A 25470-nucleotide genomic window follows, 5' to 3' on the forward strand; every position below is an offset into this window, starting at 1 on the left:
GCATAACAGTAGGTTGGCTTTGACAAGCCAGCCTAATAATAAGTTTACGTGAGATAACAGTATGTTGGCTTTTCAAGCCACCATAATTACTATATAATACACATATTTGTTGAATATAAAATAAAGTAATGAAGTAAATAAAATACATTAAAATATAATTCTAACATTTTTACAAATAATTTTCTTACAAATACAGAAACTAAATCAACTCTTATATTTTTTGGTGTTTTGTATTTACATTTTTTTTTCTTGTACAGTTGTAATTTTAAGCGAGTTATGATTTAAATGCTTCTTGTCTGTATTTTGTCCGTGAGCTGCAGTTGCGCGGGCGATCAGCAGGAGGCGCTGTGTCTCTGTGTTTCTGCGCTGCTGTTTGTTGGGGGTGGGAAAAAAAAAACAGCAGAGCTCAGATTGAAGAGGTGACCTAATTCAGCTCCGGACATCCCATCACACACACACACACACACACACACACACACACACACAATATGAGGATCAGCGGCTTCAACAGCAGATGAAACCGCATGTGATTGTGTGACCCTCTGACTGTGATCCGTCCGTTACTCACTCACTAGTGCACACTACAGCTAATCACTACGCAGGGCACTTAGGACAAAGAATGAACATTGTCCATTATTTTACCATTATAATAATCCTTGTGAATATTTTTGCAGGAGACGCAGTGGTGCAATAGGTAGTGCTGTCGCCTCACAGAAGCAAGAAGATCGATGGTTCGAGCCTCGGCTGGGTCAGTTGGATTTTCTGTGTGGAGTTTGCATGTTCTCCCTGCATTCGCGTGGGTACAGGTGAATTAAGCTAAATTGTCCGTAGTGTAAGAGTGTGAATGAGTGTGTGTGTGGATGTTTTAAAGAGATGGGTTGTGGCTGGAAGGGCATCCTCTGCGTAAAACTGTGCTTGATAAGTTGGCGGTTCATTCCGCTGTGGCAACCACGGATTAAAAAAGGCACGAAAAGAAAATGAATGAATGTATATTTGTGCAATAAAAAAATACATGTGTTTAACAGAACTACAGACACACGGAGTCATTGTTGAGGGCTAAATATGATGTTTTTATTATTATTTGTAGTGTTTAAAATGTTTAATACTACTACTACTAATAATAATAATCTCTAAATGTGGACTAACACAATGTAGAAGTCATTTCATGTAGATTTATGTCAGAATATATTTACAATAATGTTCTGTGGTGCAGATTTTACATCAATAATGTTATTTTACATAATTCATCCTTATTGACTATGCAGAAAATACAGACATACAGTTACAAATATACAGTTGAAGTCAGAATTATTAGCCTCCCTGTTAATTTTTTCCCCCCAATTTCTGTTTAACGGAGAGCAGATTTTTTTCAACACATTTCTGCACATAATAGTTTTAATAATCTCTAATAACTGATTTATTTTATCTTTGTCATGATAACAGTAAATAATATTTGACTAGATATTCTTCAAGACACTTCTATACAGCTTAAAGTGACATTTAAAGGCTTAACTATTAATTAATGTTAATTAGGTTAACTAGGCAGGTTAGGCTAATTAGGGAAGTTATTGTATATCGATGGTTTGTTCTGTAGACAGTCGGAAAAAAAAATTCTTAAAGGGGCTAATAATTTTGTCCTTAAATGGTGTTTAAAAAATTAAAAGCTGCTTTATTCTGGCCAAAATAAAACAGATAAGACTTTCTCCAGAAGAAAAAATACTATCAGACGTACTGTGAAAATTTCTTTGCCCTATTAAACATCATTTGGGAAATATAATTATTATTATTTTTTTTTATAAATAATGTATAACAAAACAAACAAAAATGTATGTAAAACTCTTAAATAGTTTATTTTTAATCAAAACAAACCTAAAATAGAATTTGAATATAATATATTAAATAAAAAAAGAGAAAAATAAGTTGAATTTCTATAATACGATAGGTTTAAAATCACAAAAAAATATAATATTTTATAAATTCATTTTCTTTTCGGCTTAGTTCCTTTATTAATCTGTTAGTCGCATATTATATAGACCTTGGGAGAAAAGCATAAAGCCCAATAGGTAGAGCGAAATAGTTTCTGTCCCTTTTTTAACATCCATCATTTTACGGCACTCAATAAACCTTCAAATTATGGATTTATTTGACAGTGTACGACAATATAAACTGCACTATAAAAACTATAGAGGAATTACCAACCTACATCACATATGACGTCACATGGGTTCAACCGCGAAAAGCAGTTGTAAAAAGTGTCGTGCAGTAGGACGCCAAATTTGATTAATTAACGCCAGCTGCAGATGTATTTGGCTAACAGGCAGCTGAATGGAGTGAGGACCTAATTAAAAATGCTTGAATCTGCAGTTCTCATTTCATATCAGGTAAGTTCACGCTATGCCAACACAATCTCACGGCAATTCGTAACTTTTTGATTTAGTGGCTAATTCGTATGAATTCGTACGATCTAGTACAAATTAGTACGATTTGCTCATCCCCCAATGACAATTTGGGTTTAGGGGTGGGGTCAGGTGCCATGCCTCCTTTTTTTTTTTTATTAGAATATGCAAAAAGGTACATAAATTGGGATCATACAAATACAAAAAACATCAACAAAAAAACATAACAAAACAACAATAAAAATAAAAAATAAAATAAAAAAACAATATAGTCAGGTACTGTTAGGTGTGTGTGTGTGTGTGTGTGTGTGTGTGTGTGTGTGTGTGTGTGTGTGTGTGTGTGTGTGTGTGTGTGTGTGTCCATGTAAAGGTAACTTGGTGGAAGGTCAGATTACATACATTAGGAACAATGTTAGCCAATAAATGAATCTAGTCTCGCAGATATAAGTAAAACAGATACAGAAGAAACCAGTCAGAGTTAGGGAGTAACAACTATGTTTAGTAATGTATAATAGAAATAATGACAGTAAAAAGAAAGAAAGGACAACAGTAATAATAAATGACAATGATAATAAATCACAAGTACTACCCTAACTACTACTACTGCAGAAAGTTACTTATATTACTATATAATTATTAACTACTATTGCTGCTACTACAATCACAACCACAACTATTACTACTATAATGTCTACTACTGCTGATACTACCACAACAATGACTACCACTACTGATACTACAGCGTCTGCTACAACTAATACAACGTCTACTACTACTACTGCCATGCCTCCTTTTTAAAATTGTACAATTTCGTACGACTGAACTCTGAATTAGCCACTAAACTGGCAAAACGTAAAATACTTACGTTTTCTTGTGAGATCAGGCTGGTTATGCTGAATCATACACATCACTCATTTTTGATTACAGCAATCATTTCAGCAAAAGCACATGGTGAATTAAACTGCGGACACTAAATGCTTAGAGTGAAATGTAAACATAAACACACCCTGCCGTGCCGTACAGGTGTAGTTCGCTGTCAGAATGCAATTGTTTTTCTTGTTGATGATTACCCAGGCCTTGTACAGCTTCGTCTTCTTTCCTTGAATATCTCGGTTTTTAGCACTACATAGTTTTGAATCTGGTCATCATGGAGCATTATCTCTTGCACGTGACCACACAGAACAACATTGTTGGCATCCAACATTTAACTTCTCTCTTATAAAATCACTTGGAGTTTCAGTGAGATAGTTGTATATTTGGGGCTGGATGCTTGGCCATTTCGACTTATCCAATATCCATTGGGAGGGTGCTATCGCAAATTACCTGTCAGATGAACGCTGCTCATTTTAACGTTAATTTTGCCGGATAACTGTGCTTATCACTGGGTGACGAGCTGTTATAATATGCTGAATGCATTATGGAAATACACTCTAAAAAACGTTGAGTTATTTCTTCAACCCAATGGTTGAGATTTTTAACCTTTATTAGGTTATTTAATAATAACTCAACCAGTTGGGTTAAAATTTTGAGTTTCAACAGTCAACTGATTTAACTGACACAGAACAGCTGCATTAATATGCGCACACTCTAAAAAAACATTGAGTTATTAATTTAACCCAATGGTAACACTGTAAACCACCAGATCCTGCTATCTACGCTCGAGTCACTGGGCGTTGCGGGGACTGTTATACAATGGTTCAGATCTTACCTCTCTGACAGGTCATTCAGGGTGTCTTGGAGGGGAGAGGTGTCCAACCTACAGCATCTAAACACTGGGGTACCTCAAGGCTCTGTTCTTGGGCCACTTCTCTTCTCCATCTACACGTCATCTCTAGGACCAGAAAGATCATCATCTTCAGCTGAACCTCAAACGGAAATGCTTGTAGTTTCTGCCAACCCGACTCTACACCATAACTTTTCAATCCAGATGGATGGGGCAACCATTACTGCATCCAAAATGGTGAAAAGCCTTGGAGTAACGATTGATGACCAACTAAACTTCTCTGACCACATTTCTAGAACTGCTCGATCTTGTAGATTCGCACTCTATAACATCAGAAAGATCCGACCCTTCTTATCTGAACATGCAGCTCAACTCCTTGTTCAAGCTCTTGTTCTCTCCAGACTGGACTATTGCAACTCTCTACTAGCCGGGCTTCCAGCTAACTCTATCAAACCTCTTCAATTTCACCAGAACGCAGCAGCACGAGTGGTCTTCAATGAAGCTAAAAGAGCACATGTCACTCTGCTGCTCATCCGTTTGCACTGGCTGCCAGTTGCTGCTCGCATCAAATTCAAAGCTCTGATGTTTGCCTACAAAGCGACTTCTGGCTTTGCTCCTTCTTATCTGCTCTCACTTCTGCAGATGTATGTGCCTTACAGAAACTTGCGTTCTGTGAATGAACGTCGCCTCGTGGTTCCATCCCAAAGAGGGAAGAAATCACTTTTCGCTCACGCTCACGCTCACGCTCAATTTGCCCAGTTGGTGGAATGAACTCCCTAACTGCATTAGAACGGCAGAATCACTCGCTATTTTCAAGAAACGACTAAAAACTCAACTATTCAGTCTCCAATTTCCTTCCTAATCTGCAATTGCCTCTCTGGATATCACACTAACTGTACCCAAAAAAAAAAAAAATTTATTAAATTAAATTACTAAAATTTTACTAAAAATGTACAAAAAATTACTAAATTATTAAAAAATTACTAATACTTTCCTTCTTAAACTTTACAGACCTGAAACTTGCCTATAGCACATTCATTTTCATTGTTGCTCTTATAGTTGTGTAAATTGCTTCCTTGTCCTCATTTGTAAGTCGCTTTGGATAAAAGCATCTGCTAAATGACTAAATGTAAATGTAAACATATTTGGTGCTTTGTTGGGTTATTTTTAACCTTTATTAGGTTATTTAATAATAACTCAACCAGTCGGGTTAAATATTTGATGCTCTGTTGGGTTATTTTTACCTTTATTTGGTTATTTATTTGATAACTTAGCCAGTGGCGTTACAATTTTGAATTTCAACAGTCAACTGATTTAACAGCTGCATTAATATGCGTACACATGTTGTTTTTGTGTTGTAAAGTTTATTTAAGCTCTAGCATAGAATTATTGTTTTTTTGCTTTTTTTTTTATCAAATTGCCTCTTGTGTCGTGTTTATTCCATTCGTTTCACCAGCACTCTTAATTGTTGATGACACAAACGCATGCTTCATGGCCGATAAAACGGTTTATCTACCTCCCCTGTTGATCTCTACAGTTCTTTTATGAGAAAATGTACACATATTTCGAATTTTCGGCTGTCATTCTTGACTTTAGGACCCAGCAAAGACATTCATTTATTTACACAGCCATAATTCTAAAATAATAGTAATACTTCAATAGAAATACCAGAATGGAAAATAACATAATCAAAATAACCCAATGCATTGAGTTAAAATAACCCATAGTTGGGAAGGTGCTATAATAACCTTTAGTTGGGTTAAATGTTGGGGTATTTTTAACCCAACTATTTTAATATATATATATATATATATATATATATATATATATATATATATATATATATATATATAAATAATATGTAATCAATATAACTTATCGCTAATACAGCAACAAACTCATATCGGATGTCATTCCCTCACTGTAAATGCTAGCACTCCCGTTTTTTTCTGCAACCTCGATGCACGCGCATTCTTAATGTTTACAAACCGGTAATTCATCTATAGCCACAGAGAATAACATGTGAAAATACTAAAAATAATAATAAAATTAAGCAAAAAAAAAAAAAGTGTTACAAAACTTAAAATGACAACAAAGTATGTCAAAAATAAAACTCTGAAGTAAACAATGCATTTACACTACTTGAACATTCTGCAAAACATCTCCTTCTGCACAGTCAAACAGATGTGAGTGAATGATGAAGAATAAATAAATGTGAATAAATGAAGACAGACTTTTGTTCCCCCTTCTGCTCTTATTATTGAGTAACATTCAGTATTTCTTGTAAAAAGACGACACACACACACACACACACACAGTTTGCACAGTTTGTAGAGAATCGTAGCTGTTTCTCTGCTTCGCCGCAGGCTGGAATTATGGGTAGTCATTTCATGCTAAGACATGGTTTGATTTTTTTTTTTTTTCTCTCTCTCTCCTCTTTTCCTCCTCTCTTTTTTATGATTGTTATTATGACTCTCTGTACTAAAGAGGCAGGTTAGGGTTATTAAATATGCCAGGGCCAATTGTATTTTTGCTCAAGTAAGCTTCCTGGAAATATTCCATCTTAGCTGCTTTTATTCGGGCAAATGTAGTTATGAATTTTAAAGTAGGCTGTTATAAGTGGAGGAGAGAGAAGCTGTGAACAGAATCCTGAGTAATGCAGAAAAGAGGAAGATTGGACATTTCTTGTTTCAGAGACGCAGACAGGGAGAGAGAGAGAGAGAGAGAGAGAGAGATTTTTGATGTTTAAAATAAACTATATTCAACAATATTTAACATCATACAATCATTGCATCACATAAACAAGCAATTTCAAAATAATAACAAATCAAAAAGTGCTTCATCCTCAATGATCTCAGCCAAAGGTGAACTTCCGGTGAAAGCTTCACGTGACTATTTTCAGTTTCATACGGTTCCTTTTACAGCATCGATGTTGTATATTGTACTTCATATTGTATCTCAGCCAGGCAGTGAAGATCTCTGCTTTTTAAAAGAATCTTAAACGCTGCGATTTTGTATGGGATGACAATCCACTGGAGGCACTGGGGCTGGCTGACTGAAATTAAAAGTCTGTGTGCATATACTGCATTACAGCGCAGATAATATTATTATAACACCAAGATTACCTGCTTAACTAAATATATTATTATAAAATTAAACTATAATAAATTATCTATCTATCTATCTATCTATCTGTCTGTCCGTCCGTCCGTCCGTCCGTCCGTCCGTCCGTCCGTCCGTCCGTCCGTCCGTCCGTCCGTCCGTCCGTCCGTCCGTCCGTCCGTCCGTCCGTCCGTCCGTCTGTCTGTCTGTCTATCTAGCTATCTATCTGTCTATCATCCATCTGTCTGTCTGTCTTTCTGTCTGTCTGTCTGTCTGTCTGTCTGTCTGTCTGTCTGTCTATCTATCTATCTATCTATCTATCTATCTATCTATCTATCTATCTATCTATCTATCTATCTGTCTGTCTGTCTGTCTGTCTGTCTGTCTGTCTGTCTGTCTGTCTGTCTGTCTATCTATCTATCTATCTATCTATCTATCTATCTATCTGTCTGTCTGTCTGTCTGTCTATCTAGCTATCCATCTGTCTGTCTGTCTGTCTGTCTGTCTGTCTGTCTGTCTGTCTGTCTGTCTGTCTGTCTGTCTGTCTGTCTATCTATCTATCTGTCTGTCTGTCTGTCTGTCTGTCTGTCTGTCTGTCTGTCTGTCTGTCTGTCTGTCTGTCTGTCTGTCTGTCTGTCTATCTATCTATCTATCTATCTATCTATCTATCTATCTATCTATCTATCTATCTATCTATCTATCTATCTATCTATCTATCTATCTATCTATCTATCTGTCTGTCTGTCTGTCTGTCTGTCTGTCTGTCTATCTAGCTATCCATCTGTCTGTCTGTCTGTCTGTCTGTCTGTCTGTCTGTCTGTCTGTCTGTCTGTCTGTCTGTCTGTCTGTCTATCTATCTATCTATCTATCTATCTATCTATCTATCTATCTATCTATCTATCTATCTATCTATCTATCTATCTATCTATCTATCTATCTATCTATCTATCTATCTATCTGTCTGTCTGTCTGTCTGTCTGTCTATCTAGCTATCCATCTGTCTATCATCCATCTGTCTGTCTGTCTGTCTGTCTGTCTGTCTGTCTGTCTATCTATCTATCTATCTATCTATCTATATATCTATCTATCTGTCTTTCTCTGTCCATCTGTTCGTCCGTCCGTCCATCCATTTATCCATCCATCCATCCATCCATCCATCCATCCATCCATCCATCCATCCATCCATCCATCCATCCATCCATCCATCCATCCATCCATCCATCCATATGTTTTATGATATGCTTATTGGTTAATACTTTAGGTCACAATGCATGCTATTGAATACTGGTTGATTACCTGCCTGTTATTAAGATGTGAACTGTTTATTAGTAGTTGCAGTATAAAGTAGGATCTTATGTAGGATCTTATGTCTATATTTTATGTTTTTATTTTATGTATATGCAGACAGATAGACAGACAGACAGACAAAAAGACGATAGATAGTGTAGGGATAGTTTACAGTTTAACCCAAAGAATGACCAGTCTGGTAGATGAAGAAGAGCCGGAGTCAGAGATTTAAATAAATAAATCAAGTTTACTGAAGATAGTTTGCAGTTTCATCCGCAGAAGCCAGCTTCAACACTCGCAATGATTTCCTAGGCCGCTCTGCTCACAATCACCAATCAATAACAATTATACTCTCACATAACGTCATTAACTGCGTCATACATACAGGTGTTCTAACCTGATTGGTTAAAACACAGATAAACTAAGAACATTTCCACGTGAGGTTCGTGCGTACAATTCTGAACAATATCTAAACATAAACGTCAGACATCCTTTAGACTGATTACAGCTGACTCCAGACCTGTGAAACGGATCAACAATCAAATAGAGCACACACACTTTAACTATAATCTGTTTCTTATCCAAGGCTGAGTGTACTGTCAGCTGTCTTTATCAAAACTGGTTAAAAACCGGTATAATCTACATTCAGGCAGTTATATTCTTACTACACAAAGTCTATCTTGAATATAAAGTAGAATCACTTTAAAAGATTTAACCGTAAATCTATAGCAAAATCACTTTAGACTTTTTAGACAATATTAACTCCTAGAAATAACAATAGAAACAGTTGTTTCCAGTCCTCAGTTCCACTCAAGATTTCCATGACCTCTGACCTAGTTTGCTGGCTCCTGAAAATAGGTATAAAGAGACAGGTAAATGCACTGAACATTCTTATATTAAGCAATGTGTTAACTTATTCATTAATTAAAATCAATTCACAGTTAAATACTAAGAAACAGGATGATGAAAAGGATAAACGTTGGTCCATGATGAGATAGACTGGAAAGCAGAAATCCGAATCCTTCAATAGATAGATAGATAGATAGATAGATAGATAGACAGACAGACAGACAGACAGACAGACAGATGATAGACAGATGATAGACAGAAAGACAGATGATCATTCATCAATGCATTTGTATTTGTAGTAAGAAAAATCTATTAAAATTCTGCATCGCAAAAAGTAAAAAAGCAATATTTTGTCTGTTTTCTGTACAGTTTTTTTTCTCCTGCCAAAATAAATGTTCATTTTTGAAATGCAACATAATTAGATGTTTTCTTTAAAGCATATTTGCATCCTAAAATGAAAATCTGATGAAAACATGTTTTAAAGCAGAAAACAGCAGATCAAAACTTTGACATTTTAAAAACATGAAAAATGCTCTTTTTACCACCACAAAAAGGAGAGTTTAATAAGAAAAATACACTTTATTACAGTCAACACAACAAAACACTTCAAAACCCTCAATACATAAACAGCACATGCTACATAACCACTTCAAAAACACCTCCTTACACTGAAATACTGCAAGAATAACAATTTAGTTCCTCAATTCCCCTGTACCGCATGTGTTTGGACTATGGGGGAAACCCACGCCAACACGGGGAGAACATGCAAACTCCATGCAGAAATGCCAACTGACTCAGCCGGGACTTGAACCAGCAATATTCTTGTTGTGAGGCCACAGTGCTAACCAATGAGCCACCGTTTTTTGGTTTGTTCGTTTGTTTGTTCTTTCGTTCGTTCATTCTTTTTTTCATTTGTTCGTTCGTTCATTTGTGTGTTCATTCGTACTTTTGTTCATTCATTTGTCCATTCATCTGTCCTTCTTTCTTTCTTTCTTTCTTTCTTTCTTTCTTTCTTTCTTTCTTTCTTTCTTTCTTTCTTTCTTTCTTTCTTTCTTTCATTCATTTGTCTGTTTGTTCATACGTTCGTTCGTTTATTCATTTATTCCTTTCTTTCTTTCTTTCTTTCTTTCTTTCTTTCTTTCTTTCTTTCTTTCTTTCTTTCTTTCTTTCTTTCTTTCTTTCTTTCTTTCTTTCTTTCTCTCTTTCTCTCTTTCTTTCTGTTTATTGTTTTTTTATTTGTTTCCTGTTAATTGGTTCATTGTTGTTTTTTTATTAGTTCTTTTATTATTTTCATGATGTTTTCTAGTCATTTATTTGTTGTTTTTTGTATTTTGCTCATTTTTCATTAGATTTATGGTTCTTTGTTTATAGTTTTTTTGCACATCTTTCTTTCTTTTTTATTTTAGAGAGAGGGACAGATTGGAGGAGCAACAAGGTTGTATTAGAGCGTCTGGTTTACATCAAGCTTCCAAAAATAATTCCTTCATCTCCTTCTCTCTGTTTCACCTTCTCTCATCTCATCTTATTCTCTCTCTCTCTCTCTCTCTCTCACTCTCCCCCTCTCTCTGTGTGCGGAGGTTCATATATAGATTTTCTCTTTAAACTCAGAGAGATGGAGTTAGAAACTCGACTGAACTCTTGAGATGCTTGTTGAGATGTGTGTGTGTGTTTGTGTGCATTTATGTGTGTGCGTGAGACCATCTGATTTAATTTTACAAGGGTATATGTGTTTTTTATATGCCTTGTATTCCTACCATTGTGGGGACCAAATGTCTCCTCAAGAAGGAATACCAGTAAATTTTGACCTTGTGGGGACATTTTTTGGTCCCCATGAGGAAAATAGCTCATACATCAGAAAGAATAAAGTATTTTGTGTGTGTGTGTGTGTGTGTGTGTGTGTGTGTGTGTGTTATAGGGACCAAATGTCCTCATAAGTATATCAATACCCGTTATTTGACCTTGTGGGGACATTTCTTTTGTGTTTATGAAAATAACAGCATATAAATAATCCAGAATGATGTATTTGTTAACATTGTTTTTATGTATATAATAATTATGCACATAATTATGTATATAATGCTCCCTTAACTGTTTTTGAAAACAAGTGTTGGGTCAAAAATGGGTAAACCCATCAGCTGGGTTAAAAAAATGTCCTTTAATTTTTATGTAAAATTATCCCAAGGTTTGGTTTGTCCATATTTGGAGAGCAAGAAACATTTTTAGGTCATTTTCTGTGTGAAGATTCAGAAATCTGTATCGATATTTACAGTCCAGGCTCATTCTGAAAACGTAGTCCCATAAACGTTTCCTGAGATGTAGCCGGAGGTAGATTTAATTTATATGGCTGCATTTAATTTTTTAACGCGAACGCTACGGGCTGGTGTGACGTCGTTCTTTTTCTCGCTTACCGGCTGACCGCTTACCTTCACGTGGAGGGCTTTCCCACTGCAATCAGTTTGTCCAGTTAGCTCGTCATGTACGCTGGCAGACTTGAGACGCAGAGAGCTGACCACGACCGGGTTCGGAAAACAGAATCCAAAAAATAAAGTAAAAAAGTGAATGACAGGGTGAGGATGTGGTAAAATCAAAAAGCGTGGTAAAAATCAGATGAGGGCTTTTCTTTTTCTGGACGGCTTTTGTAAATTGTTGGTTGGGTTTAGGGAAGTAAGCGGGTGGGCGGCTCAATCTGTAAAACTGGTTGGGTTTAGGGATGGAGGAGGGTGGGTCATTCGATTGGCCAGTCGCCCAGTCAATCATTCAGCCAGTCAGACAGACGGTCGTTCGACAGCGGCCTCTGGTGGGTTTACGCGAGAACAGCACGGGCACAAACAAAACTCACTAGAAAAAAAGAACAAAGAACAAAAAACAAAAAAAGAGCGCACAGCGGCCTTTCGAGCATTCGCAGGGAAAAAAAATTCAAAAATACGCACCTCCCGGGACGTATTTCACAGTCTCCAGAAACATCCACGAGACTAAGTTTTCAGACTGTGTCACATCTGTCTGTGACCACCTGAGGGCGCTGTAGTGCACTAGCACTTTGTAGGCGCTACAGTGTCCCAGGAAAAACTACATTTTCATACATGCCCCGCGCACACACCGGAACACCTACACTGACCTGTCATCACATCTGTTTTGTGTTACCGTTGATTATCTGGACTATTTATACAACCATTTCACCACTGTTTGTTATCGCGTCGTTTGTCTTCCTTGTCTGAAAATCGAGTAAGTCTAAGAGTCCCAGTTTGTTATTCTGATTCCTGTTCTTGTATTTTTGCATTAGTCTAGTTCGTGTGTCATTTGTCTAGTCTGTTTTCTAATTAGTTTAGTTGTTTGAGTTTGTTTTTCCTGAGCCTCGTCTCTGATTTAGTTTCTGGTTTTGTCGTTTATTTGTTACTTTGTATTATCACCTTGTTGGCTGCACTGTAAATAAATAATCTGCACTTGGATCCGCACCTTTTGTTTATTGTTTTTGATCACGCCAAACGTGACAGACTGAGCCTGGGTTGGATATTTATGACTGAACACCATTGTCAATATCGATAAAAAAAATTTAAAAAAAGGATTGGGTAAGTAGTTTCGGTGAGAAGCACTTTAGTTTGATTAAAATGTGGCTGCTGTGCGTGCGCCTTGTAAGCTGTGCCAACAAGCTTAGGGCAGAGGTGGGCAAACTACAGCCTGCGGGCCATATGCGGCCCGCGGAACACTTTCATCCGGCCCACGAGTGAGTTTTTAAAATGCTGCTTCCGAGTAACGGTTTGGTTCAGAATTAGTAAATTAATGATGCAATTACAAGTGAACGCCATGTTATGGTACAGTTTGCGGAACCAGTAGATTTAGAACACACTCTCGGATATTAAAATGCACTGGATGAATGAAAATGAGTCGGCAAAAACGAAATAAAATTGACTCTGAATGTCGTGTGTTTAAGGGAGAATGCATAATAAAATACTTCTTCACCAATATCGGACAGAAATCGGTAGTTCCAGCCTGATCTCATGAGAAAACGTAAGTATTTTACGAATTCATTCAGTCGTACGAAAGTGTACGATTTTAAAAAGAAGGCGTGGCACCTAACTCCACCCCTCAACCCAACTGTCATTGGGGGATGAGCAAATCGTACTAAATGGTACGAATTAGATCGTACAAATTCATACGAATTAGCCACTAAGTCAAAAAGTTACGAATTGCCGTGAGATTGTGTTGGTAGTTCTAATATGACAAGAAAGTATTGCTGTTTTTAAAGGCTACAACCTAAGGGGCTGATCACAACTGAATTCGCTTTATGTGTTAAGAGGCGCATCTTTTGAATGGTTTACTGGTCGGCCGCCAGGGCCTCACGTTTTTGCCGTTGCAGACTCCAGACTTTGACACCCTTGCGAAGAGAGGGGACCAGGCTCATTGCTCACATTATGACACTCATAATAACATGACCTGGAATAACAAACACTAAGATTCTTCTACCGTTTTATCTCATAGTTTTAGGATTGATATGAGCATATTAATACAAGCTCAAATGAGATTGTTGTGAATTTGACTCCAATTATATAATAATTGCTGGTTAAATGTGTTAATTTTTTTGTCAGAATATATTTTACATCCACTTTAAAATGTTCTTTTATCAAAGATTTGTGGTTTTATCAAGATTTATGATGATTGATCTGTATATTCTCAAAGGAGTGCACATTAGAAATATTGTAAATTTGACCGAATAGTAATTTTAAAGGATTATTTTTAATGTGTTAATATGAGTTTTTTTTATCAGACAATATGTTTTCTATTCTCCACTGTTAATAATTAAAACATTATCATTATTATCATTATTATATTTTATAAGGGATTATTTTATTCTTTTTCGATTATTTATAAGTAGATATCTATAGCAGTGCAAATTAATTTAACTTTATAATATAAAAAAAAATCAGTTTTGTGTTAGGGCAAATATGGTGAAAAATCTACTTTTAAAGCTGTTTGGACAGAGATGTGTGTAAGTATAGTGTATATACTGTCATATTGGGGTAAAATAAAGACACACAGTCCTTTTATTTAAACTTTACAGCATAAAAACAGTGGACTAATCGGAGCGGTTTTCCGATTGACCGCAACTTGACGTAGGAGTGCGGTCCCCCTATGAATGAGAATGAATATGAATGAGAGTCTTTGGGTGTTTCCCAGTGATGGGTTGCAGCTCGAAGGGCATCGTTGCGTCAAAACAGTGGTTCTCAAACTATATACACGCAGCTGCCTTATAAAGGTTATTTTTTGCATAATATGTCCTCTAAAATCCACACCCTGTATACCCAGGTTTAAAAAGTGCACTAAAATGCACTTTATTTAAGTATACTTAGTACACTTTTCAGTACTGTACTAAAAGTGCTCTATTTCCGCACACTAATTTTGTACTCAATGTACTAAGAGATAGTATTAAGTATATGTTTAGATAAACTTAATACCATCTAAGTGCACTCAACTGTGCTATTGAGACACCCTGAAATTGAACTAAAATGTGCTTTTAACATACTATATCTGTATTTAAAAAATATATATTTAGTTACAACTAGAAATACACTTAAACCCTAATTTTAAACATTTAAATATATTTAAGAATAGCTTAAAGCATAATAGTAATATATTAAAAGAATATACAAAATGTGAAAAAAGTGTGCTAAAATACACTTTAAGTACACTAAGTATATTTTTTAAATAATGTACTAAAAGTGCTCTATTTCCACACATTAATTTTGTACTTAATGTACTAAAAGATAGTATTAAGTATATGTTAAGATAAACTTAATATCATCTAAGTGCACTCAACTGTGCTATTGAGACACCCTGAAATTGAAATAAAATGTGCTTTTAACATACTATATCTGTATTTAAAAAATATATATTTAGTTACAACTAGAAATACACTTGAACCCTAATTTTAAACATTTAAATATATTTATGAATTATTTAAAGTATAATAGCAACATATTAAAATAATATACAAATTGTAAAAAAAAAAGTGTGCTAAAAACTGTATTAAAAGTATTTTGGGAAAATGTACTTCCACTACAATACATTACTAATAGATTTTTAATAAAGTCAATTTAATGTAAACTTGAAATTACCACACTCAAAATCAATTTAGGTGTTCGTGATAATATTTCAAGAGTTCACACTTAGATATTGCTTGACAATTGTAAGCAGGTTTGGCATGCTGTCCCGGGAGAGAACCCTGAGCTCGGAGATAGTTGAGCTCAGGGCTCCCGCCAGGTCCATAGAGCATGTGAGGGGAGTACGAGATCAGGTGGTTCTCGAGAGCTCCCCTTTTTTGTAAAGGAGAAAAGGAGGAGAAAGGGGGTGGATGGGGGGTTTCTTCGGAAAACGAAGATAAGGGAGTAAATCTAGCTAGGCTACTTATAGTGAGTTAGGATAGATCTGATTGGCTAACTAATGAGTGTAGATGGGTGGCCAGCTGCAGTCAATTACATCACGTGCTCCTCAGGAAATTAGTTTGAAAACTTCACTGCATTCACATTAAGTGTACTTAAGTACAACTTTTGGGAAAATGTACTTCTACTACAATACATTACTAATAGATTTTTTATATATTAACTTCTTTTAAATTTAGGATTAGTATGTAAACAGTGTACTAAAAATCAACTAATGTTTAAAGCATTTAAAGCACACTTTTGAAAAACACACTAATAAAACTCTTGGATGTTTTTTCTGTAGTGTACTTTATTGTAGTACACTAAACATTTTATTGAAGTATTACTGGTATTTAGTACACTTTTGTCAAGTGTACTAAAGTCCTACTGAATTATACTTTTAATTAGTATATTTATAGTTAGTATATTTATATAAAACCATCAAACTTTTATTTAACACAAAAAAAATAACAATGTACTAAAAATGTGTTTGCGGGTATTTAAGTGTATTTTAATTGCATTTAATTATATATTTTTTTCACCTGGGTAGCCATCATGATTTTAACACACTGAGAAGCACTTGAACGGGTGATAGTGAGTGTGTGTGATATCAGGTTTGCTGTTCCTCCTGAGTGTGTCTCTGTGACACACACACACCTGAATTAATGATAACACAAATGAGCCGTGCCACAGCAAGAAACATTCGCCCATTTATCGAATTATCACATTGTTCGAAATGGCTCAATAAAAAAGAGCACGGAGGATTTTTCCCCTTTAAGAGCCTTAATTAAATTAGATTAGGATTTTCGTTTATTTCCCTTTGTGTGTGTGTGTGTGTGTGTGTGTGTGTGTGTGTGTGTGTGTGTTAATAAAGCATTTCAGCTCTTGGTTTTTCAGCTAAACTAACACTCTGCACAGATTTAAAGCTATAAATGCGCCAAGAATAAAAAGTGTAATTATTTAATCGCCTCCATTGTCATTTGAGGAAGGCAATTATCTTAATTTGATATTTTATCTTGTATTTGTTGCATATGCTCTGAAATGTCATTGAGACAAAATCTGAGCTTATGAACAATTTGCTGAGTAAATGATGACATTTACATTCTGACGGAGACTTTTATTAAAAACAGCTTGCAGTGCATTTGGAGATCTGATGCTGAATTTTCAGGATTTGAATCTGACTAAAAGCATAGCAGTTTGGCATATTTTGTGATTCATGTTTTTATTCTTTATTTTTCCTCATTTATTTCTGCTACTGCATTGCATTATGGGACCTTGATCTTTCCTCCAATAACGTTTAACCTTGAAAAGTACCAAAAAGTGGCGTTTATTGACATTTTTAATAGTTTGCATTGCTATATTGTGTGTGTTGTTGTTGTATATTACACTACAGAAACTTTGTAATAAACTGCAGCACATGTTCTGTTATATTACACTATTTTCTATACATCATTCCTCATACATTACAGTATTTCAAACGACTAAAATGTCAATAAAAGTCACTTTATTTAACTGTAGAGATGAATTTTCAACATCAAAAGTGGACAGAGCAGAGATCAACATCCCATAATGCAATTCACAACCGCAAATAAACACTTATGCTTCTCAAAATACGACAACTGTTAATTAATTAATTATTTTTTACAGTGTGAACTCTTTAACCTCAGCTAAATTGTTTCACTCTCTCTCTCTCTCTCTCTCTCTCTCTCTCTCTCTCTCTCTCTCTCTTTACAGGGCTCGAAATTGCAACCATTTTGGAGAGAGAGCTTGGTGCTGTGAGTGTTTGTATGTGTGTGAACGAGAGAGAGCTTAATGCTCTCTGTGTCACTTGCTTAGTGCTGTATGTCGATATGTGTGTTTGGCATTCGTTGTCCACCCCCATCCCCCATAATATATATATATATATATATATATATATATATATATATATATATATAATAATAGATAATAATAGATAATATTAGATTAAAAAAATATAATACGAAACACTAAAAAAAAAAAACCACATTGCTCTGTTAAACATGATTTGGGAAATATTTGAAAAATAAAAAATTCACAGGAGGGCAAAACATTTTTGACTTCAACTGTAAGTATACAGAAAAAAAACAAACATAGTAAACACAGTAAATAATAGTAGTAAAATAAAATCATAGTAAACTACATGTGTCAACATTTTAAGATAAAACAGTATTAATGAATAATAATGATCAGCATATATCCAATGATTCATTAATAATCATCTAGAAGGGTGTGTGTGTGTGCGTGTGTGTTTGCATGCGCATCACCAATGTTTTTATTGCTCTCTTTCTGTTTTTGTGACAGGCGTTATTGTGTCGCTTGTAGGATACAATCTGTTTTCTCCTCTAGTAAATATTGCTTGTGTTTTATTGTCTAACTGAATTAATGGTAAATGCTTTGGGTTTCTCTCTCTGTGTGCATTGGTTTGAGCTCTGGAAAATGTCTGTTACTGGGAGCGCTGGTGGTTTCTGGTTTCTCTGGGTGGATGTGGGCAGCTGAAGCCAACAGAGCCACGACTGAAGAAAAACACTAGACTTGTGGAGGGTATTTCTCTTCCTCCTGCGCAGGGGAAACACACGTTCACACGCCACTCTCATCATTATCATCAGTGTGATCTGGACTCATCTGTGTGTTACAGTAAATTCGGGAGGAGCTCCTGAATGAGAACAACGTTTGATGCTTCACACCCACAGAACTCGCCAGATCAAAATCTCTCTGTCATCACTCCATCCGCTGTCCTTTCCTTTCTTTCTGAAAGGGGTAAACTCGTTTTGTGGAGGTCAAGCTGTCAGGCTTATATTTCAGACACACATATCTAACTTTTTATTTTTGCTTACAGCAATACAGTGCTTTTAAGATTGATTATTGATTAGTCTTTAAATTGCTTTGCATTGCTTTTGCCTTTTTTGGACATTTTAAGTTCCTGAATGTATAGATTACAATCTACAGGGCAAACTGTTTCTCATCTAAATTAATTCTTTTTTTTATATTTACTTTTAGTTATTCATTTATTAACTTTCTTTTCGGCTTAGTCCCTTTATTAATCTGGGATCGCCACAGCGGAATGAACCGCCAACTTATCCAGCATATGTTTTAAACTTTGGATGTCCTTCCAGCTGCAATCCATTACTGAGAAACACTCACTCAATCACACACATACAGCCAGTTTAGCTTACCCGATTCACCTGTACCGCATGTGTTTGGACTGTGGGTGAAACTGGAGCACCCGGAGGAAACCCACGCCAACACGGGGAGAACATGCAAACTCCACACAGAAATGCCAACTGACCCAACCGGGGCTCAAACCAGCGACCTTCTTGCTATGAGGCGATTGTGCTACCCACTGCGCCATTGTGATGCCGTCTTTATTTATTTATTTTAAATTTTTTGGACGCATGTATGGATGGTAATACAAAGGCAAACTTGCACATGTAACATTTTAATTCAAATATATGGTAACACTTTACCACTTTTGAACAGAACAATAAACCAAAAATTGATAGTATTTGTTCATTCGAGTTAACATTAGTTCATTAATTCATTCATTAAGTTTCGTATTGAATTTAAAATATTACTTCTTACCTATATTTAGCTTTAAATCGAGCTCCTGTTTATCTAACCAACATTCTGTCTTGCTACAATCCAACTCACTCTGTAAGATTTCAAAACTCAGGGCTTCTGGTAGTACCTAGAATAGTGAAGTCTACTAAAGGAGGTCGAGCCTTCTCATTTATGGCTCCTAAACTCTGGAATAACCTTCCTGATAATGTCCGAGGCTCAGACACACTCTCTCAGTTCAACACTAGATTAAAGACCTATCTTTTTAGTAAAGCATACACAGTGCATCACATAGCAGTATGATGCATGCGTGTGCTCCACGCATCTCGTTTATAAACACTATGAACAGCAGCTACGCTAATTATTATCTATTTCCACTTGGGGATACTCATCCTGAGGCCCCCAGAGATTATGCAGTGCCACTGATGTGATCCAAGACCTGAAGAGATGATCCCAAGGTTTCCATAATCTTGGACCAGGCCGTATCCTGAGCAGCTGCTGTGGTGGTCATGGAGCATGAGTCTGATTCCTGTGACACTCCAGGGACAGACGAGTCTTCGCTGAGGTCCAGAGTTCTCCAACCTACGGCACCTAGACTGCAGCTCTTCACAAGACGTTTGGCCAGAAGAGAGATGGTCGTGCACAACTGAATCTGGTTTCTCCTGAGGTTTTTTTATTCTTTACTTTCGCCAATTGGTGAAGTTTGTTGTTTGCCACTGTCGCCACTGGCTAGCATGGTTCAGGATCTGTAGAGCTGCGCATCGATGGATTTGCTCCTCAGTGTTTGGACTCTCAGTAGTAAATATTAAACCACACTGAACTGAACTTAAACTCTAAATACTGAACTACACTGTTTCAATTCACTATGATCTTCTATGTGAAGCTGCTTTGACATAATCTACATTGTGAAAGCGCTATAGAAATATAGAGGAATTGAATTGAATTAAATCATTGTTAGTTCATGTTAACTCGCGGTGCATTAGCTAATGTTAACAAGCATGAATTTGAATGTTGCGTTAGTAAATGTTGAATTAAGGTTAATAAGCGCTGTACAATTATTGTTTATTATTAGTTAGTGATAGTAAATACAGTAACTAACGAAACCCTATTGTAAAGTGTGACCTAGTGTCTGTGTGTTTCTCATTTGAAAATCTATATTTTAATGAAAAAAAGTTGGCACAACTAAGTTTTATTGATTAGTATCTCTTCTATATTTTTCTTTTTTTTAATTTAAAGCATTTATTTATTATGGTCAACCCTGGACATGCTTTTGTGATTAATCTTGTAAAAAAAATCCTATTTGTTATATATTTATTGTATTTATTAAACGTAAAAAATGTAGAAAACGTAGTCCCGTGGACGTTTCTGGAGACTGTGAATTATGTAGCTGGAGGTACGAATGGCTGCATTTCATTTTTTAAGGAACGCTACGGGGCGGTGTGATGCCGTTCCTTTTCGCGCTCACCGGCTGTAACACCTGGCTCAGGGATGCAACATAGTGAGGGAGGTGACACGGCAAAGTATAATCAAAAAGAAGATTTATTTATTCATTCATTTTCTTGTCGGCTTAGTCCCTTTATTAATCTGGGGTCGCCACAGCGGAATGAACCGGCAACTTATCCGGCAAGTTTTTACACAGCGGATGCCCTTCCAGTCGCAATCTATCTCTAGGAAACATCCACACACATTCACTACGGACAATTTAGCCTACCCAATTCACCTGTACTGCATGTCTTTGGACTGTGGGGGAAACCAGAGCACCCGGAGGAAACCCACGCGAACGCAGGGAGAACATGCAAACTCCACACAGAAACGTCAACTGAGCCGAGGCTCGACCCAGCGACCTTCTTGCTGTGAGGCGAACGTGCTACCCACTGCACCACTGCGTCACCCAAGATTTATTAAACTCAATTTAAATTATATAATCAAAATATCAGTATCAGTATGTTCAATCAGCGTGAAATGCAAGTGAATGGATGTGGTAAATGTTGTCAGTGATAGTGTATGGCTGCGAAACAAAAAATAATGCCCAAATTGGAGCGCAGCTCTGGCCAACTGCAGAGTGAATGGACAGCGGACCCGACAAACTCTCTGCCAGGGTTTAAATAAGGGCGCTGACCAGCATCAGGTGCGCTGAATGCACGCCCCCAATCTAGAATCAAATCAAACACACAGAAACACAAAACAACACAGTGCTAACACCGGCTGACCACTTACTTCAATGCGCAACCAGTTTGTCCAGTTAGCTCGTCGTGTACGTCGGCGGAATTGAGACACAAAGAGGAGTTGACCATGACAATGCCGACCAGGTCTGGGGAAGAGCGGTTCCAGAAATCAGGTAAGACAAAACAAGTTTAAAAAAACTCCAAAAGTGGACAAGTTCATAACAGGGTGAGAATGTGGTAAAATCCGAAAATGTGGTAAAAATCAGACGAGAGCTTTTCTTTTTCTGGACGGCTTTTATAAATTGTTTGTTGGGTTTAGGGAAGTAAGCGGGTGGGCGGGTCAATCTGTAAAACTGGTTGGGTTTAGGGAAGGAAGAGGGTGGGTCAGCTGATTGGCAGGTCGCCCTGTTAATCATTCAGCCAGTCAGACAGACGGTTGTTCAACAGCGGCCTCTAGTGAATTTTTTTATTTTATTTTTTTTTTTTTTTTTTGCGGCCTCTAGTGAATTTACACAAGAACAGTGCGGGCATGAAGGGCACTCATGAGAGACATTTGAGCTATGAAAAAGCGCACGCGGCAGCCACTCATGGATTTGCAAAAAACAAAAACTGCAAAAATACATACCTCCCGGGATCATCGTTTATTTATCTTCTTTGTGCACAAACGTACGAGGACACATTTTAATAATAAAGCATATTATAGTTTGTATGTATGCATCATGATCTGGCCTCAAAATAAAACAGAACCAGCTGCACATAACAAACATGTAAATACAAATTCATTCATTCGGCTAAGTCCCTAACTGTGCATATCAGGGGTGTCCACAGTGGAATGAACCACCAACTTGACCAGCATATGTTTTACTCAGTTAAAATAGTTTGGTTAAAAAACAACAACAACATATAACCCAACTATAGTTTATTATAGCACCTTCCTAATTATGGGTTATTTTAACCCAATGCATTGGGTTAAAAAGTTGGGTTATTTTTTTATGACATATAGGTATTACATATTTAGTTTTAAAAGTCAGTTTTACGTTTATTTTTTTGAAGTGCAAGTACATAAAACTTAATTTTATAAGATATATTAACATCAAAAATCATGAAATGTACCTTTCTTAACCCCCTGCTGCTGCTGTATTGACAGTTCCGTCGTTCTGTTATTCGTATACAACACAACTGTTGGGTTAACTCTGAAATAAGTTCCAATGTAAGTCAACAAACTGATCCAATACACATAACCCAATGGTTGTAGTGATAAAATAAGCCAACGGTTTTTAACTTAACCACTAGGTTAAATAAATAACAACATTTTTTAGAGTGTACACAGTGGATGCCCTTCCAGCTGCAACCTAGTACTGGGAAACACCCAAACACTTTCACATTCACACACACACATAGACTATGTCCAATTTAGTTAATCAATTTTCCTGTAGCTCATTTGTTTGGACTGTGAGGAAAAACAGGGCACCTGGAGGAAACCTGAGGAGAACATGCAAACTCCACAGAAATGCCAACTGAGCCAGCTGAGGCTCGAACCAGCAACCTTCTTGCTGTGAGGCGACAGCGCAAACCAGTAAGCCACCGTGGCACCCATAAGTACAAATGTAAGTTATTTAAATATTTGGTCCCACTCTATACATTCATTCATTCATTTTCTTGTCGGCTTAGTCCCTTTATTAATTCGGGGTCGCCACAGCGGAATGAACCGCCAACTTATCCAGCATGTTTTTACACAGCGGATGCCCTTCCAGCCGCAACCCATCTCTGGGAAAGGTCCCACTTTATATTCAGATGTAAGTATACCCTGCTGTAAAAAAACAGCTTAAACCAGCCTAGGCTGGTTGGCTGGTTTTAGTTGTTTGACCAGGCTGGTTTTAGAGGGGTTTTGGCCATTTCCAGGCTGGTTTCCAGCCATTTCCAGCCTGGTCTTAGCTGGTCAGGCCGGGAGATGACCAGCTAAAACCAGCTGGACCAGCTTAGCCAGGCTGGAAGCCCAGCCAAAACCAGCTATGTCCAGCTTAAACCAGGCTGGTCAAGCTGGTTTTAGCTGGATTTAGCTGGTTGTTTTCCAGCCTGACCAGCTAAGACCAGGCTGGAAATGGCTGGAAACCAGCCTGGAAATGTCCTAACCCATCTAAATCCAGGGTGGTCAACCAGCTAAAACCAGCCATCCAGCCTAGGCTGGTTTAAGCTGGATTTTCAGCAGGGTATAGTGGTTAAGGCCACTTAATATAAAGACAATGTACTTACTGTGTTCATAATGTATTACAGAACACTTCTGGTGCACTTTGGATGGGATACGGGTAGGATTAGAGACCGGTTTGGTGGTATTGGTAAGAGTGGGTTAAGGTGTAAGGGAAGGTCAACTTTGTAATTTTAAATGTAATCACAAATATTAAATTTCAGATGTTTCTACATGCAAATATTTAATCAATCACAATGTAAAAACATGTATTTACACAATAAATACATTGTAACTATATTAATTACAGTGTAGTGCATATTAGTTAAGGCCACTTAATCTAAAGTGGCACCAAATATTTTAAAATACAGTTATTTTTTTCAGATTTAATTATATTTATTTTTGTTAAATGACAATTAGCCTCCACAAAATGATACTGCAATGCAATTTGTGGAGCATGCATGCATGATAATAGGCCATGTTTTTATGATTAAACTGATAATAAAACTGGCCTAGTTGCACATCGCTGTCTTTTCTAATGTTACCAACTCCTCTATTCTCAAACTTTTCATTTTGCTGAAACTAAAAAAGAAGTCATGAAAAAAAAAGTCATGAAAGGAAAAAAAAAAAGCAAAGCTCTTATAAAAGACAGAAACTGAAACTCTTTTCTTGTCAAATCCGCCCACGTTTCCTCTCTCTCTCTCTCTCTCTCTCTCTCTCTCTCTCTCTCTCTCTAACAAAGGAGCAGTCAGAAAGACAGAAAGGTACATTAAAAAGACTTAAACTTACCTCCCCTGTTAAAGCATACCAGACCAGTTACACACATGTGGTCTCGTTAGCTCAAAATGTTGACATGGAAACCAAATTACACACACACACACACACACACACACACACGCGCGTTACATGTGTGACATCAAAGAGGAGAAAATGACAAGAAACAGAGAGAAAAAGGCAAGAGTCTGTTTAAGCACACGTTGCACCGCAAAAGAAAGAAAAAAAGCTGCAACCGCAGAAGAGGAAAGTTTCCATGTCGCAGGTCAGAAACTGTCGACTGTTTAGTCCTGATGTCCACCGTGTGCATTTATCTTCATTCTTCATCACTCTGTCAGCGTGCTGATCAATTAGACCTTATTTATTTTAGATTCCTACAAATACATAATCAGAATTTCCCTCTCTGAAGAAAACAAACTATAAACATCTTGCTTTTCGATTAAACATCACTTTTAGATTTTTTTTAACATAGTTTTAATAACTCTAATAACTGATTTATTTTATTTTTTTCCATGATGACAGTAAATAATATTTGACTAGATATTCTTCGACACTTCTATACAGCTTAAAGTGACATTTAAAGGCTTGACTAGGTTAATTAGGTGAACTAGGCAGGTTAGGGTAATTAGGCAAGTTATAATACAATGATGGTTCTATCGAAAAACATATTTAGCTTAAAGGGGCGAATAATATTGACCTTAAAATGGTGTTTAAAAATTAAAAACTGCTTTTATTCTAGCCGAAATAAAACAAATAAGACTTTCTCCAGAAGAAAAAATATTATCAGACATACTGTGAAAATTTCCCTGCTCTGTTAAACATCATTTGGGAGTATTTGAAAAATAATAATAAATAAATTCAAAAGGGGGGTGGGGGGGGGGGTCTAATATTTCTGACCAACTGTATGTGTATATAATATAATATAATATAATATAATATAATATAATATAATATAATACAATATAATACAATATAATATAATATAATATAATATAATATA

At 36.4% G+C, this 25470-nt stretch overlaps 1 protein-coding gene across 1 annotated transcript in view; it reads left to right on the plus strand.

Annotated features, from left to right (window-relative positions):
• Positions 1–20688, plus strand: part of snta1 (syntrophin, alpha 1) — a 182085-nt gene extending 161397 nt beyond the window's left edge. The window contains exon 9 of the transcript XR_012408302.1: positions 18427–20688. The gene's annotated coding sequence lies outside the window, so the exon portion shown is untranslated. The remainder of the gene's footprint in view (positions 1–18426) is intronic.
• The last annotated feature ends 4782 nt before the right edge of the window (positions 20689–25470 follow it).

Source organism: Danio rerio, chromosome 6, assembly GCF_049306965.1.
Source record: "Danio rerio strain Tuebingen ecotype United States chromosome 6, GRCz12tu, whole genome shotgun sequence".
Classification (NCBI taxonomy): domain Eukaryota; kingdom Metazoa; phylum Chordata; class Actinopteri; order Cypriniformes; family Danionidae; genus Danio; species Danio rerio.